Here is a 14,179-nt window from a genome sequence, read left to right on the forward strand (position 1 = left end):
TAGGCCACAAATTTCTTGTAATCTCCACTTGTAAAATCCACAAAAAGAGTGTTTCAAACCTGCTCTGTCTAAAGAAAGGTTCAACTCTGTGAGTTGAATACACACAACACAAAGAAGTTACTGAGAATTCATCTGTCCAGCTTTATATGAAGAAATCCCGTTTCCAACGAAGGCCTCAAGGCGGTCTAAATATCCCCTTGCAGACTTTAGAAACAGAGTGTTTCCAAACTGCTCTGTGAAAAGAAAGGTTAAACTCTGTGAGTTGAACGCACACATCACAATGTTTTTTCTGAGAATGATTCTGTCTAGTTTTTATACAAACATATTTCGATTTCTAAGATTGGCCTCCAATCGCTTGAAATCTCCATTTCCAAATTCCACAAAAAGAGTGTTTCAAAACTGCTCTGTCTAAAGGAAGGTTCAACTCTGTGAGTTGAATACACACAACGCAAAGAAGTTACTGGGAATTCATCTGTCTAGCATTTTACTGAGAAATCCCGTTTACAACGAAGGCCTCAAAGTGGTCCAAATATTCTCTTGCAAACTTAACCAACAGAGTGTTTCCAAACTGCTCTATGAAAAGAAAGGTTAAACTCTGTGAGTTGAACGCACACACCACAAAGTGGTTTCTGAGAATGATTCTGTCTAGTTTTTATACAAAGATATTTCGATTTCTAAGATTGGCCTCACATCGCTTGAAATCTCCACTTGCAAATTCCACAAAAAGAGTGTTTCAAAACTGCTCTATCTAAAGGAAGGTTCAACTCTGTGAGTTGAATACACACAACACAAAGAAGTTAGTGGGAATTCCTCTGTCTAGCATTTAACTGAGAAATCCCGTTTCCAACGAAGGCCTCAAAGGGGTCCAAATATCCTCTTGCAAACTTAACAAACAGAGTGTTTCCAAACTGCTCTATGAAAAGAAAGGTGAAACTCTGTGAGTTGAACGCACACATCACAAAGTAGTTTCTGAGAATGGTTCTGTCTAGTTTTAAAACGAAGATATTTCCTTCAATACAATAGGCCTCAAATCGTTTGAAATCTCCAATTGTAAAATCCACAAAAAGAGTGTTTCAAACCTGCTCTGTCTAAAGAAAGGTTCAACTCTGTGAGTTGAATACACACAACACAAAGAAGTTACTGAGAATTCATCTGTCTAGCTTTATATGAAGAAATCCCGTTTCCAACGAAGGCCTCAAGGAGGTCTAAATATCCCCTTGCAGACTTAAGAAACAGAGTGTTTCCAAACTGCTCTGTGAAAAGAAAGGTTAAACTCTGTGAGTTGAACGCACACATCACAATGTTTTTTCTGAGAATGATTCTGTCTAGTTTTTATACAAAGATATTTCGATTTCTAAGATTGGCCTCAAATCGCTTGAAATCTCCACTTGCAAATTCCACAAAAAGAGTGTTTCAAAACTGCTCTGTCTAAAGGAAGATTCAACTCTGTGAGTTGAATACACACAACGCAAAGAAGTTACTGGGAATTCATCTGTCTAGCATTTTACTGAGAAATCCCGTTTACAACGAAGGCCTCAAAGTGGTCCAAATATCCTCTTGCAAACTTAACAAACAGAGTGTTTCCAAACTGCTCTATGAAAAGAAAGGTGAAACTCTGTGAGTTGAACGCACACATCACAAAGTAGTTTCTGAGAATGGTTCTGTGTAGTTTTAAAACGAAGATATTTCCTTTAATACAATAGGCCACAAATTTCTTGTAATCTCCACTTGTAAAATCCACAAAAAGAGTGTTTCAAATCTGCTCTGTCTAAAGAAAGGTTCAACTCTGTGAGTTGAATACACACAACACAGAGTAGTTACTGAGAATTCATATGTCTAGCTTTATATGAAGTAATCCCGTTTCCAACGAAGGCCTCAGGGAGGTCAAAATATCCCCTTGCAGACTTAAGAAACAGAGTGTTTACAAACTGTTGTGTGAAAAGAAAGGTGAAACTCTGTGAGTTGAACGCACACATCACAAAGTGGTTTCTGAGAATGATTCTGTCTAGTTTTTATACAAAGATATTTCAATTTCTAAGATTGGCCTCAAATCGCTTGAAATATCCACTTGCAAATTCCACAAAAAGAGTGTTTCAAAACTGCTCTGTCTAAAGGAAGGTTCAACTCTGTGAGTTGAATACACACAACGCAAAGAAGTTACTGGGAATTCATCTGTCTAGCATTTAACTGAGAAATCCCGTTTCCAACGAAGGCCTCAAATTGGTCCAAATATTCTCTTGCAAACTTAACAGAGTGTTTCCAAACTGCTCTATGAAAAGAAAGGTGAAACTCTGTGAGTTGAACGCACACATCACAAAGTAGTTTCTGACAATAGTTCTGTCTAGTTTTAAAACGAAGATATTTCCTTTAATACAAAAGGCCTAAAATCGCTTGAAATCTCCAATTGTAAAATCCACAAAAAGAGTGTTTCAAAACTGCTCTGTCTAAAGGAAGGTTCAAATCTCTGAGTTGAATACACACAACACAAAGAAGTTACTGAGAATTCATCTGTCTAGCATTTAACTAAGAAATCCCGTTTCCAACCAAGGCCTCAAAGGGTTCCAAATATCCTCTTGCAAACTTAACAAACAGAGTGTTTCCAAACTGCTCTATGAAAAGAAAGGTGAAACTCTGTGAGTTGAACGCACACATCACAAAGTAGTTTCTGAGAATGGTTCTGTCTAGTTTTAAACGAAGATATTTCCTTTAATACAAAAGGCCTCAAATCGTTTGAAATCTCCACTTGTAAAATCCAAAAAAAGAGTGTTTCAAATCTGCTCTGTCTAAAGAAAGGTTCCACTCTGTGAGTTGAATACACACAACACAAAGAAGTTACTGAGAATTCATCTGTCTAGCTTTATATGAAGAAACCCCGTTTCCAACGAAGGCCTCAAGGAGGTCTAAATATCCCCTTGCAGACTTAAGAAACAGAGTGTTTACAAACTGCTCTATGAAAAGAAAGGTTAAACTCTGTGAGTTGAACGCACACATCACAAAGTTTTTTCTGAGAATGATTCTGTCTAGTTTTTATACAAAGATATTTCGATTTCTAAGATTGGCCTCAAATCGCTTGAAATCTCCACTTGCAAATTCCACAAAAAGAGTGTTTCAAAACTGCTCTGTCTAAAGGAAGGTTCAACTCTGTGAGTTGAATACACACAACGCAAAGAAGTTACTGGGAATTCATCTGTCTTGCATTTATCTGAGAAATCCCGTTTCCAACGAAGGCCTCAAAGTGGTCCAAATATTCTCTTGCAAACTTAACAAACAGAGTGTTTCCAAACTGCTCTATGAAAAGAAAGGTGAAACTCTGTGAGTTGAACGCACACATCACAAAGTGGTTTCTGAGAATGATTCTGTCTAGTTTTTATACAAAGATATTTCGATTTCTAAGATTGGCCTCAAATCGCTTGAAATCTCCAATTGCAAATTCAACAAAAAGAGTGTTTCAAAACTTCTCTGTCGAAAGGAAGGTTCAACTCTGTGAGTTGAATAAACACAACACAAAGAAGTTACTGGGAATTCATCTGTCTAGCATTTAACTGAGAAATCCCGTTTCCAACGAAGGCCTCAAAGGGTTCCAAATATCCTCTTGCAAACTTAACAAACAGAGTGTTTCCAAACTGCTCTATGAAAAGAAAGGTGAAACTCTGTGAGTTGAACGCACACATCACAAAGTAGTTTCTGAGAATGGTTCTGTCTAGTTTTAAACGAAGATAGTTCCTTTAATACAATAGGACTCAAATCGTTTGAAATCTCCAATTGTAAAATCCACAAAAAGAGTGTTTCAAATCTGCTCTGTCTAAAGAAAGTTTCAACTCTGTGAGTTGAATACACACAACACAAAGAAGTTACTGAGAATTCATCTGTCTAGCTTTATATGAAGAAATCCCGTTTCCAACGAAGGCCTCAAAGGGGTCCAAATATTCTCTTGCAAACTTAACAAACAGAGTGTTTCCAAACTGCTCTATGAAAAGAAAGGTTAAACTCTGTGAGTTGAACGCACACATCACAAAGTGGTTTCTGAGAATGATTCGGTCTAATTTTTATACAAAGATATTTGGATTTCTAAGATTGGCCTCAAATCGCTTGAAATCTCCACTTGCAAATTCCACATAAAGAGTGTTTCAAAACTGCTCTGTCTAAAGGAAGGTTCAACTCTGTGAGTTGAATACACACAACACAAAGAAGTTACTGGGAATTCATCTGTCTAGCATTTAACTGAGAAATCCCGTTTCCAACGAAGGCCTCAAATTGGTCCAAATATTCTCTTGCAAACTTAACAGAGTGTTTCCAAACTGCTCTGTGAAAAGAAAGGTTAAACTCTGTGAGTTGAACGCACACATCACAATGTTTTTTCTGAGAATGATTCTGTCTAGTTTTTATACAAAGATATTTCGATTTCTAAGATTGGCCTCAAATCGCTTGAAATCTCCATTTCCAAATTCCACAAAAAGAGTGTTTCAAAACTGCTCTGTCTAAAGGAAGGTTCAACTCTGTGAGTTGAATACACACAACGCAAAGAAGTTACTGGGAATTCATCTGTCTAGCATTTTACTGAGAAATCCCGTTTACAACGAAGGTCTCAAAGTGGTCCAAATATTCTCTTGCAAACTTAACCAACAGAGTGTTTCCAAACTGCTCTTTGAAAAGAAAGGTTAAACTCTGTGAGTTGACCGCACACACCACAAAGTGGTTTCTGAGAATGATTCTGTCTAGTTTTTATACAAAGATATTTCGATTTCTAAGATTGGCCTCACATCGCTTGAAATCTCCACTTGCAAATTCCACAAAAAGAGTGTTTCAAAACTGCTCTATCTAAAGGAAGGTTCAACTCTGTGAGTTGAATACACACAACACAAAGAAGTTACTGGGAATTCCTCTGTCTAGCATTTAACTGAGAAATCCCGTTTCCAACGAAGGCCTCAAAGGGGTCCAAATATCCTCTTGCAAACTTAACAAACAGAGTGTTTCCAAACTGCTCTATGAAAAGAAAGGTGAAACTCTGTGAGTTGAACGCACACATCACAAAGTAGTTTCTGAGAATGGTTCTGTCTAGTTTTAAAACGAAGATATTTCCTTCAATACAATAGGCCTCAAATCGTTTGAAATCTCCAATTGTAAAATCCACAAAAAGAGTGTTTCAAACCTGCTCTGTCAAAAGAAAGGTTCAACTCTGTGAGTTGAATACACACAACACAAAGAAGTTACTGAGAATTCATCTGTCTAGCTTTATATGAAGAAATCCCGTTTCCAACGAAGGCCTCAAGGAGGTCTAAATATCCCCTTGCAGACTTAAGAAACAGAGTGTTTCCAAACTGCTCTGTTAAAAGAAAGGTTAAACTCTGTGAGTTGAATGCACACATCACAATGTTTTTTCTGAGAATGATTCTGTCTAGTTTTTATACAAAGATATTTCGATTTCTAAGATTGGCCTCAAATCGCTGGAAATCTCCACTTGCAAATTCCACAAAAAGAGTGTTTCAAAACTGCTCTGTCTAAAGGAAGATTCAACTCTGTGAGTTGAATACACACAACGCAAAGAAGTTACTGGGAATTCATCTGTCTAGCATTTTACTGAGAAATCCCGTTTCCAACGAAGGCCTCAAAGTGGTCCAAATATCCTCTTCAAACTTAACAAACAGAGTGTTTCCAAACTGCTCTATGAAAAGAAAGGTGAAACTCTGTGAGTTGAATGCACACATCACAAAGTAGTTTCTGAGAATGGTTCTGTGTAGTTTTAAAACGAAGATATTTCCTTTAATACAATAGGCCACAAATTTCTTGTAATCTCCACTTGTAAAATCCACAAAAAGAGTGTTTCAAACCTGCTCTGTCTAAAGAAAGGTTCAACTCTGTGAGTTGAATACACACAACACAAAGAAGTTACTGAGAATTCATCTGTCCAGCTTTATAAGAAGAAATCCCGTTTCCAACGAAGGCCTCAAGGCGGTCTAAATATCCCCTTGCAGACTTAAGAAACAGAGTGTTTCCAAACTGCTCTGTGAAAAGAAAGGTTAAACTCTGTGAGTTGAACGCACACATCACAATGTTTTTTCTGAGAATGATTCTGTCTAGTTTTTATACAAACATATTTCGATTTCTAAGATTGGCCTCCAATCGCTTGAAATCTCCATTTCCAAATTCCACAAAAAGAGTGTTTCAAAACTGCTCTGTCTAAAGGAAGGTTCAACTCTGTGAGTTGAATACACACAACGCAAAGAAGTTACTGGGAATTCATCTGTCTAGCATTTTACTGAGAAATCCCGTTTACAACGAAGGCCTCAAAGTGGTCCAAATATTCTCTTGCAAACTTAACCAACAGAGTGTTTCCAAACTGCTCTATGAAAAGAAAGGTTAAACTCTGTGAGTTGAACGCACACACCACAAAGTGGTTTCTGAGAATGATTCTGTCTAGTTTTTATACAAAGATATTTCGATTTCTAAGATTGGCCTCACATCGCTTGAAATCTCCACTTGCAAATTCCACAAAAAGAGTGTTTCAAAACTGCTCTATCTAAAGGAAGGTTCAACTCTGTGAGTTGAATACACACAACACAAAGAAGTTACTGGGAATTCCTCTGTCTAGCATTTAACTGAGAAATCCCGTTTCCAACGAAGGCCTCAAAGGGGTCCAAATATCCTCTTGCAAACTTAACAAACAGAGTGTTTCCAAACTGCTCTATGAAAAGAAAGGTGAAACTCTGTGAGTTGAACGCACACATCACAAAGTAGTTTCTGAGAATGGTTCTGTCTAGTTTTAAAACGAAGATATTTCCTTCAATACAATAGGCCTCAAATCGTTTGAAATCTCCAATTGTAAAATCCACAAAGAGAGTGTTTCAAACCTGCTCTGTCTAAAGAAAGGTTCAACTCTGTGAGTTGAATACACACAACACAAAGAAGTTACTGAGAATTCATCTGTCTAGCTTTATATGAAGAAATCCCGTTTCCAACGAAGGCCTCAAGGAGGTCTAAATATCCCCTTGCAGACTTAAGAAACAGAGTGTTTCCAAACTGCTCTGTGAAAAGAAAGGTTAAACTCTGTGAGTTGAACGCACACATCACAAAGTGGTTTCTGAGAATGATTCTGTCTAGTTTTTATACAAAGATATTTCGATTTCTAAGATTGGCCTCAAATCGCTTGAAATATCCACTTGCAAATTCCACAAAAAGAGTGTTTCAAAACTGCTCTGTCTAAAGGAAGGTTCAACTCTGTGAGTTGAATACACACAACGCAAAGAAGTTACTGGGAATTCATCTGTCTAGCATTTAACTGAGAAATCCCGTTTCCAACGAAGGCCTCAAATTGGTCCAAATATTCTCTTGCAAACTTAACAGAGTGTTTCCAAACTGCTCTATGAAAAGAAAGGTGAAACTCTGTGAGTTGAAGGCACACATCACAAAGTAGTTTCTGAGAATAGTTCTGTCTAGTTTTAAAACGAAGATATTTCCTTTAATACAAAAGGCCTAAAATCGTTTGAAATCTCCAATTGTAAAATCCACAAAAAGAGTGTTTCAAAACTGCTCTGTCTAAAGGAAGGTTCAAATCTCTGAGTTGAATACACACAACACAAAGAAGTTACTGAGAATTCATCTGTCTAGCATTTAACTAAGAAATCCCGTTTCCAACCAAGGCCTCAAAGGGTTCCAAATATCCTCTTGCAAACTTAACAAACAGAGTGTTTCCAAACTGCTCTATGAAAAGAAAGGTGAAACTCTGTGAGTTGAACGCACACATCACAAAGTGGTTTCTGAGAATGATTCTGTCTAGTTTTTATACAAAGATATTTCGATTTCTAAGATTGGCCTCACATCGCTTGAAATCTCCACTTGCAAATTCCACAAAAAGAGTGTTTCAAAACTGCTCTATCTAAAGGAAGGTTCAACTCTGTGAGTTGAATACACACAACACAAAGAAGTTACTGGGAATTCCTCTGTCTAGCATTTAACTGAGAAATCCCGTTTCCAACGAAGGCCTCAAAGGGGTCCAAATATCCTCTTGCAAACTTAACAAACAGAGTGTTTCCAAACTGCTCTATGAAAAGAAAGGTGAAACTCTGTGAGTTGAACGCACACATCACAAAGTAGTTTCTGAGAATGGTTCTGTCTAGTTTTAAAACGAAGATATTTCCTTCAATACAATAGGCCTCAAATCGTTTGAAATCTCCAATTGTAAAATCCACAAAGAGAGTGTTTCAAACCTGCTCTGTCTAAAGAAAGGTTCAACTCTGTGAGTTGAATACACACAACACAAAGAAGTTACTGAGAATTCATCTGTCTAGCTTTATATGAAGAAATCCCGTTTCCAACGAAGGCCTCAAGGAGGTCTAAATATCCCCTTGCAGACTTAAGAAACAGAGTGTTTCCAAACTGCTCTGTGAAAAGAAAGGTTAAACTCTGTGAGTTGAACGCACACATCACAATGTTTTTTCTGAGAATGATTCTGTCTAGTTTTTATACAAAGATATTTCGATTTCTAAGATTGGCCTCAAATCGCTTGAAATCTCCACTTGCAAATTCCACAAAAAGAGTGTTTCAAAACTGCTCTGTCTAAAGGAAGATTCAACTCTGTGAGTTGAATACACACAACGCAAAGAAGTTACTGGGAATTCATCTGTCTAGCATTTTACTGAGAAATCCCGTTTCCAACGAAGGCCTCAAAGTGGTCCAATTATCCTCTTGCAAACTTAACAAACAGAGTGTTTCCAAACTGCTCTATGAAAAGAAAGGTGAAACTCTGTGAGTTGAACGCACACATCACAAAGTAGTTTCTGAGAATGGTTCTGTGTAGTTTTAAAACGAAGATATTTCCTTTAATACAATAGGCCACAAATTTCTTGTAATCTCCACTTGTAAAATCCACAAAAAGAGTGTTTCAAATCTGCTCTGTCTAAAGAAAGGTTCAACTCTGTGAGTTGAATACACACAACACAGAGTAGTTACTGAGAATTCATATGTCTAGCTTTATATGAAGTAATCCCGTTTCCAACGAAGGCTTCAGGGAGGTCAAAATATCCCCTTGCAGACTTAAGAAACAGAGTGTTTACAAACTGTTGTGTGAAAAGAAAGGTGAAACTCTGTGAGTTGAACGCACACATCACAAAGTGGTTTCTGAGAATGATTCTGTCTAGTTTTTATACAAAGATATTTCGATTTCTAAGATTGGCCTCAAATCGCTTGAAATATCCACTTGCAAATTCCACAAAAAGAGTGTTTCAAAACTGCTCTGTCTAAAGGAAGGTTCAACTCTGTGAGTTGAATACACACAACGCAAAGAAGTTACTGGGAATTCATCTGTCTAGCATTTAACTGAGAAATCCCGTTTCCAACGAAGGCCTCAAATTGGTCCAAATATTCTCTTGCAAACTTAACAGAGTGTTTCCAAACTGCTCTATGAAAAGAAAGGTGAAACTCTGTGAGTTGAAGGCACACATCACAAAGTAGTTTCTGAGAATAGTTCTGTCTAGTTTTAAAACGAAGATATTTCCTTTAATACAAAAGGCCTAAAATCGTTTGAAATCTCCAATTGTAAAATCCACAAAAAGAGTGTTTCAAAACTGCTCTGTCTAAAGGAAGGTTCAAATCTCTGAGTTGAATACACACAACACAAAGAAGTTACTGAGAATTCATCTGTCTAGCATTTAACTAAGAAATCCCGTTTCCAACCAAGGCCTCAAAGGGTTCCAAATATCCTCTTGCAAACTTAACAAACAGAGTGTTTCCAAACTGCTCTATGAAAAGAAAGGTGAAACTCTGTGAGTTGAACGCACACATCACAAAGTAGTTTCTGAGAATGGTTCTGTCTAGTTTTAAACGAAGATATTTCCTTTAATACAAAAGGCCTCAAATCGTTTGAAATCTCCACTTGTAAAATCCAAAAAAAGAGTGTTTCAAATCTGCTCTGTCTAAAGAAAGGTTCCACTCTGTGAGTTGAATACACACAACACAAAGAAGTTACTGAGAATTCATCTGTCTAGCTTTATATGAAGAAACCCCGTTTCCAACGAAGGCCTCAAGGAGGTCTAAATATCCCCTTGCAGACTTAAGAAACAGAGTGTTTACAAACTGCTCTATGAAAAGAAAGGTTAAACTCTGTGAGTTGAACGCACACATTACAAAGTTTTTTCTGAGAATGATTCTGTCTAGTTTTTATACAAAGATATTTCGATTTCTAAGATTGGCCTCAAATCGCTTGAAATCTCCACTTGCAAATTCCACAAAAAGAGTGTTTCAAAACTGCTCTGTCTAAAGGAAGGTTCAACTCTGTGAGTTGAATACACACAACGCAAAGATGTTACTGGGAATTCAACTGTCTAGCATTCAACTGAGAAATCCCGTTTCAAACGAAGGCCTCAAAATGGTCCAAATATTCTCTTGCAAACTTAACAAACAGAGTGTTTCCAAACTGCTCTATGAAAAGAAAGGTTAAACTCTGTGAGTTGAACGCACACATCACAAAGTGGTTTCTGAGAATGATTCTGTCTAGTTTTTATACAAAGATATTTCGATTTCTAAGATTGGCCTCAAATCGCTTGAAATCTCCACTTGCAAATTCCACAAAAAGAGTGTTTCAAAACTGCTCTGTCTAAAGGACGGTTCAACTCTGTGAGTTGAATACACACAACACAAAGAAGTTACTGGGAATTCATCTCTCTAGCATTTAACTGAGAAATCCCGTTTCCAACGAAGTCCTCAAAGGGGTCCAAATATCCTCTTGCAAACTTAACAAACAGAGTGTTTCCAAACTGCTCTATGAAAAGAAAGGTGAAACTCTGTGAGTTGAACGCACACATCACAAAGTAGTTTCTGAGAATGGTTCTGTCTAGTTTTAAAACGAAGATATTTCCTTTAATACAAAAGGCCTAAAATCGTTTGAAATCTCCAATTGTAAAATCCACAAAAAGAGTGTTTCAAATCTGCTCTGTCTAAAGAAAGGTTCAACTCTGTGAGTTGAATACACACAACACAAAGAAGTTACTGAGAATTCATCTGTCTAGCTTTATATGAAGAAATCCCGTTTCCAACGAAGGCCTCAAGGAGGTCTAAATATCCCCTTGCAGACTTAAGAAACAGAGTGTTTCCAAACTGCTCTGTGGAAAGAAAGGTTAAACTCTGTGAGTTGAACGCACACATCACAAAGTTTTTTCTGAGAATGATTCTGTCTAGTTTTTATACAAAGATATTTCGATTTCTAAGATTGGCCTCAAATCGCTTGAAATCTCCACTTGCAAATTCCACAAAAAGAGTGTTTCAAAACTGCTCTGTCTAAAGGAAGGTTCAACTCTGTGAGTTGAATACACACAACGCAAAGATGTTACTGGGAATTCATCTGTCTAGCATTCAACTGAGAAATCCCGTTTCCTACGTAGGCCTCAAAGTGGTCCAAATATTCTCTTGCAAACTTAACAAACAGAGTGTTTCCAAACTGCTCTATGAAAAGAAAGGTTAAACTCTGTGAGTTGAACGCACACATCACAAAGTGGTTTCTGAGAATGATTCTGTCTAGTTTTTACAGAAAGATATTTTGATTTCTAAGATTGGCCTCAAATCGCTTGAAATCTCCACTTGCAAATTCCACAAAAAGAGTGTTTCAAAACTGCTCTGTCTAAAGGAAGGTTCAACTCTGTGAGTTGAATACACACAACACAAAGAAGTTACTGGGAATTCATCTGTCTAGCATTTAACTGAGAAATCCCGTTTCCAACGAAGGCCTCAAAGGGTTCCAAATATCCTCTTGCAAACTTAACAAACAGAGTGTTTCCAAACTGCTCTATGAAAAGAAAGGTTAAGCTCTGTGAGTTGAACGCACACATCACAAAGTGGTTTCTGAGAATGATTCGGTCTAATTTTTATACAAAGATATTTCGATTTCTAAGATTGGCCTCAAATTTCTTGAAGTCTCCACTTGCAAATTCCACATAAAGAGTGTTTCAAAACTGCTCTGTCTAAAGGAAGGTTCAACTCTGTGAGTTGAATACACACAACACAAAGAAGTTACTGGGAATTCATCTGTCTAGCAGTTAACTGAGAAATCCCGTTTCCAACGAAGGCCTCAAAGGGGTCCAAATATCCTCCTGCAAACTTAAAAAACAGAGTGTTTCCAAACTGCTCTATGAAAAGAAAGGTGAAACTCTGAGTTGAACGCACACATCACAAAGTAGTTTCTGAGAATGGTTCTGTCTAGTTTTAAAACGAAGATATTTCCTTTAATACAGTTGGCCTGAAATTGCTTGAAATCTCCACTTGTAAAATCCACAAAAAGAGTGTTTCAAATCTGCTCTGTCTAAAGAAAGGTTCCACTCTGTGAGTTGAATACACACAACACAAAGAAGTTACTGAGAATTCATCTGTCTAGCTTTATATGAAGGAATCCCGTTTCCAACGAAGGCCTCAAGGAGGTCTAAATATCCCCTTGCAGACTTAAGAAACAGAGTGTTTCCAAACTGCTCTATGAAAAGAAAGGTTAAACTCTGTGAGTTGAACGCACACATCACAAAGTTTTTTCTGAGAATGATTCTGTCTAGTTTTTATGCAAAGATATTTCGATTTCTAAGATTGGCCTCAAATCAATTGAAATCTCCACTTGCAAATTCCACAAAAAGAGTGTTTCAAAACTGCTCTGTCTAAAGGAAGGTTCAACTCTGTGAGTTGAATACACACAACACAAAGAAGTTACTGGGAATTCATCTCTCTAGCATTTAACTGAGAAATCCCGTTTCCAACGAAGGCCTCAAAGGGGTCCAAATATCCTCTTGCAAACTTAACAAACAGAGGGTTTAAAACTGCTCTATGAAAAGAAAGGAGAAACTCTGTGAGTTGAACGCATACATCACAAAGTAGTTTCTGAGAATGGTTCTGTCTAGTTTTAAAACGAAGATATTTCCTTTAATACAAAAGGCCTAAAATCGTTTGAAATCTCCAATTGTAAAATCCACAAAAAGAGTGTTTCAAAACTGCTCTGTCAAAAGGAAGGTTCAACTCTGTGAGTTGAATACACACAACACAAAGAAGTTACTGAGAATTCATCTGTCTTGCTTTATATGAAGAAATCCCGTTTCCAACGAAGGCCTCAAGGAGGTCTAAATATCCCCTTGCAGACTTAAGAAACAGAGTGTTTCCAAACTGCTCTGTGAAAAGAAAGGTTAAACTCTGTGAGTTGAACGCACACATCACAAAGTTTTTTCTGAGAATGATTCTTTCTAGTTTTTATACAAAGATATTTCGATTTCTAAGATTGGCCTCAAATCGCTTGAAATCTCCACTTGCAAATTCCACAAAAAGAGTGTTTCAAAACTGCTCTGTCTAAAGGAAGGTTCAACTCTGTGAGTTGAATACACACAACGCAAAGAAGTTACTGGGAATTCATCTGTCTAGCATTTAACTGAGAAATCCCGTTTCCAAAGAAGGCCTCAAAGGGGTCCAAATATCCTCTTGCAAACTTAACAAACAGAGTGTTTCCAAACTGCTCTATGAAAAGAAAGGTGAAACTCTGTGAGTTGAACGCACACATCACAAAGTAGTTTCTGAGAATGGTTCTGTCTGGTTTTAAAACGAAGATATTTCCTTTAATACAAAAGGCCTCAAATCGTTTGAAATCTCCAATTGTAAAATCCACAAAAAGAGTGTTTCAAATCTGCTCTGTCTAAAGAAAGGTTCAACTCTGTGAGTTGAATACACACAACACAAAGAAGTTACTGAGAATTCATCTGTCTAGCTTTATATGAAGAAAACCCGTTTCCAATGAAGGCCTCAAGGAGGTCTAAATATCCCCTTGCAGACTTAAGAAACAGAGTGTTTCCAAACTGCTCTGTGAAAAGAAACGTTAAACTCTGTGAGTTGAACGCACACATCACAAAGTTTTTTCTGAGAATGATTCTGTCTAGTTTTTATACAAAGATATTTCGATTTCTAAGATTGGCCTCAAATCGCTTGAAATCTCCACTTGCAAATTCCACAAAAAGAGTGTTTCAAAACTGCTCTGTCTAAAGGAAGGTTCAACTCTGTGAGTTGAATACACACAACGCAAAGATGTTACTGGGAATTCATCTGTCTAGCATTCAACTGAGAAATCCCGTTTCCAACGAAGGCCTCAAAATGGTCCAAATATTCTCTTGCAAACTTACCAAACAGAGTGTTTCCAAACTGCTCTATGAAAAGAAAGGTTAAACTCTGTGAT

The sequence above is a fragment of the Pan paniscus genome, chromosome 8, assembly GCF_029289425.2.
Source record: "Pan paniscus chromosome 8, NHGRI_mPanPan1-v2.0_pri, whole genome shotgun sequence".
Taxonomy (NCBI): Eukaryota; Metazoa; Chordata; class Mammalia; order Primates; family Hominidae; genus Pan; species Pan paniscus.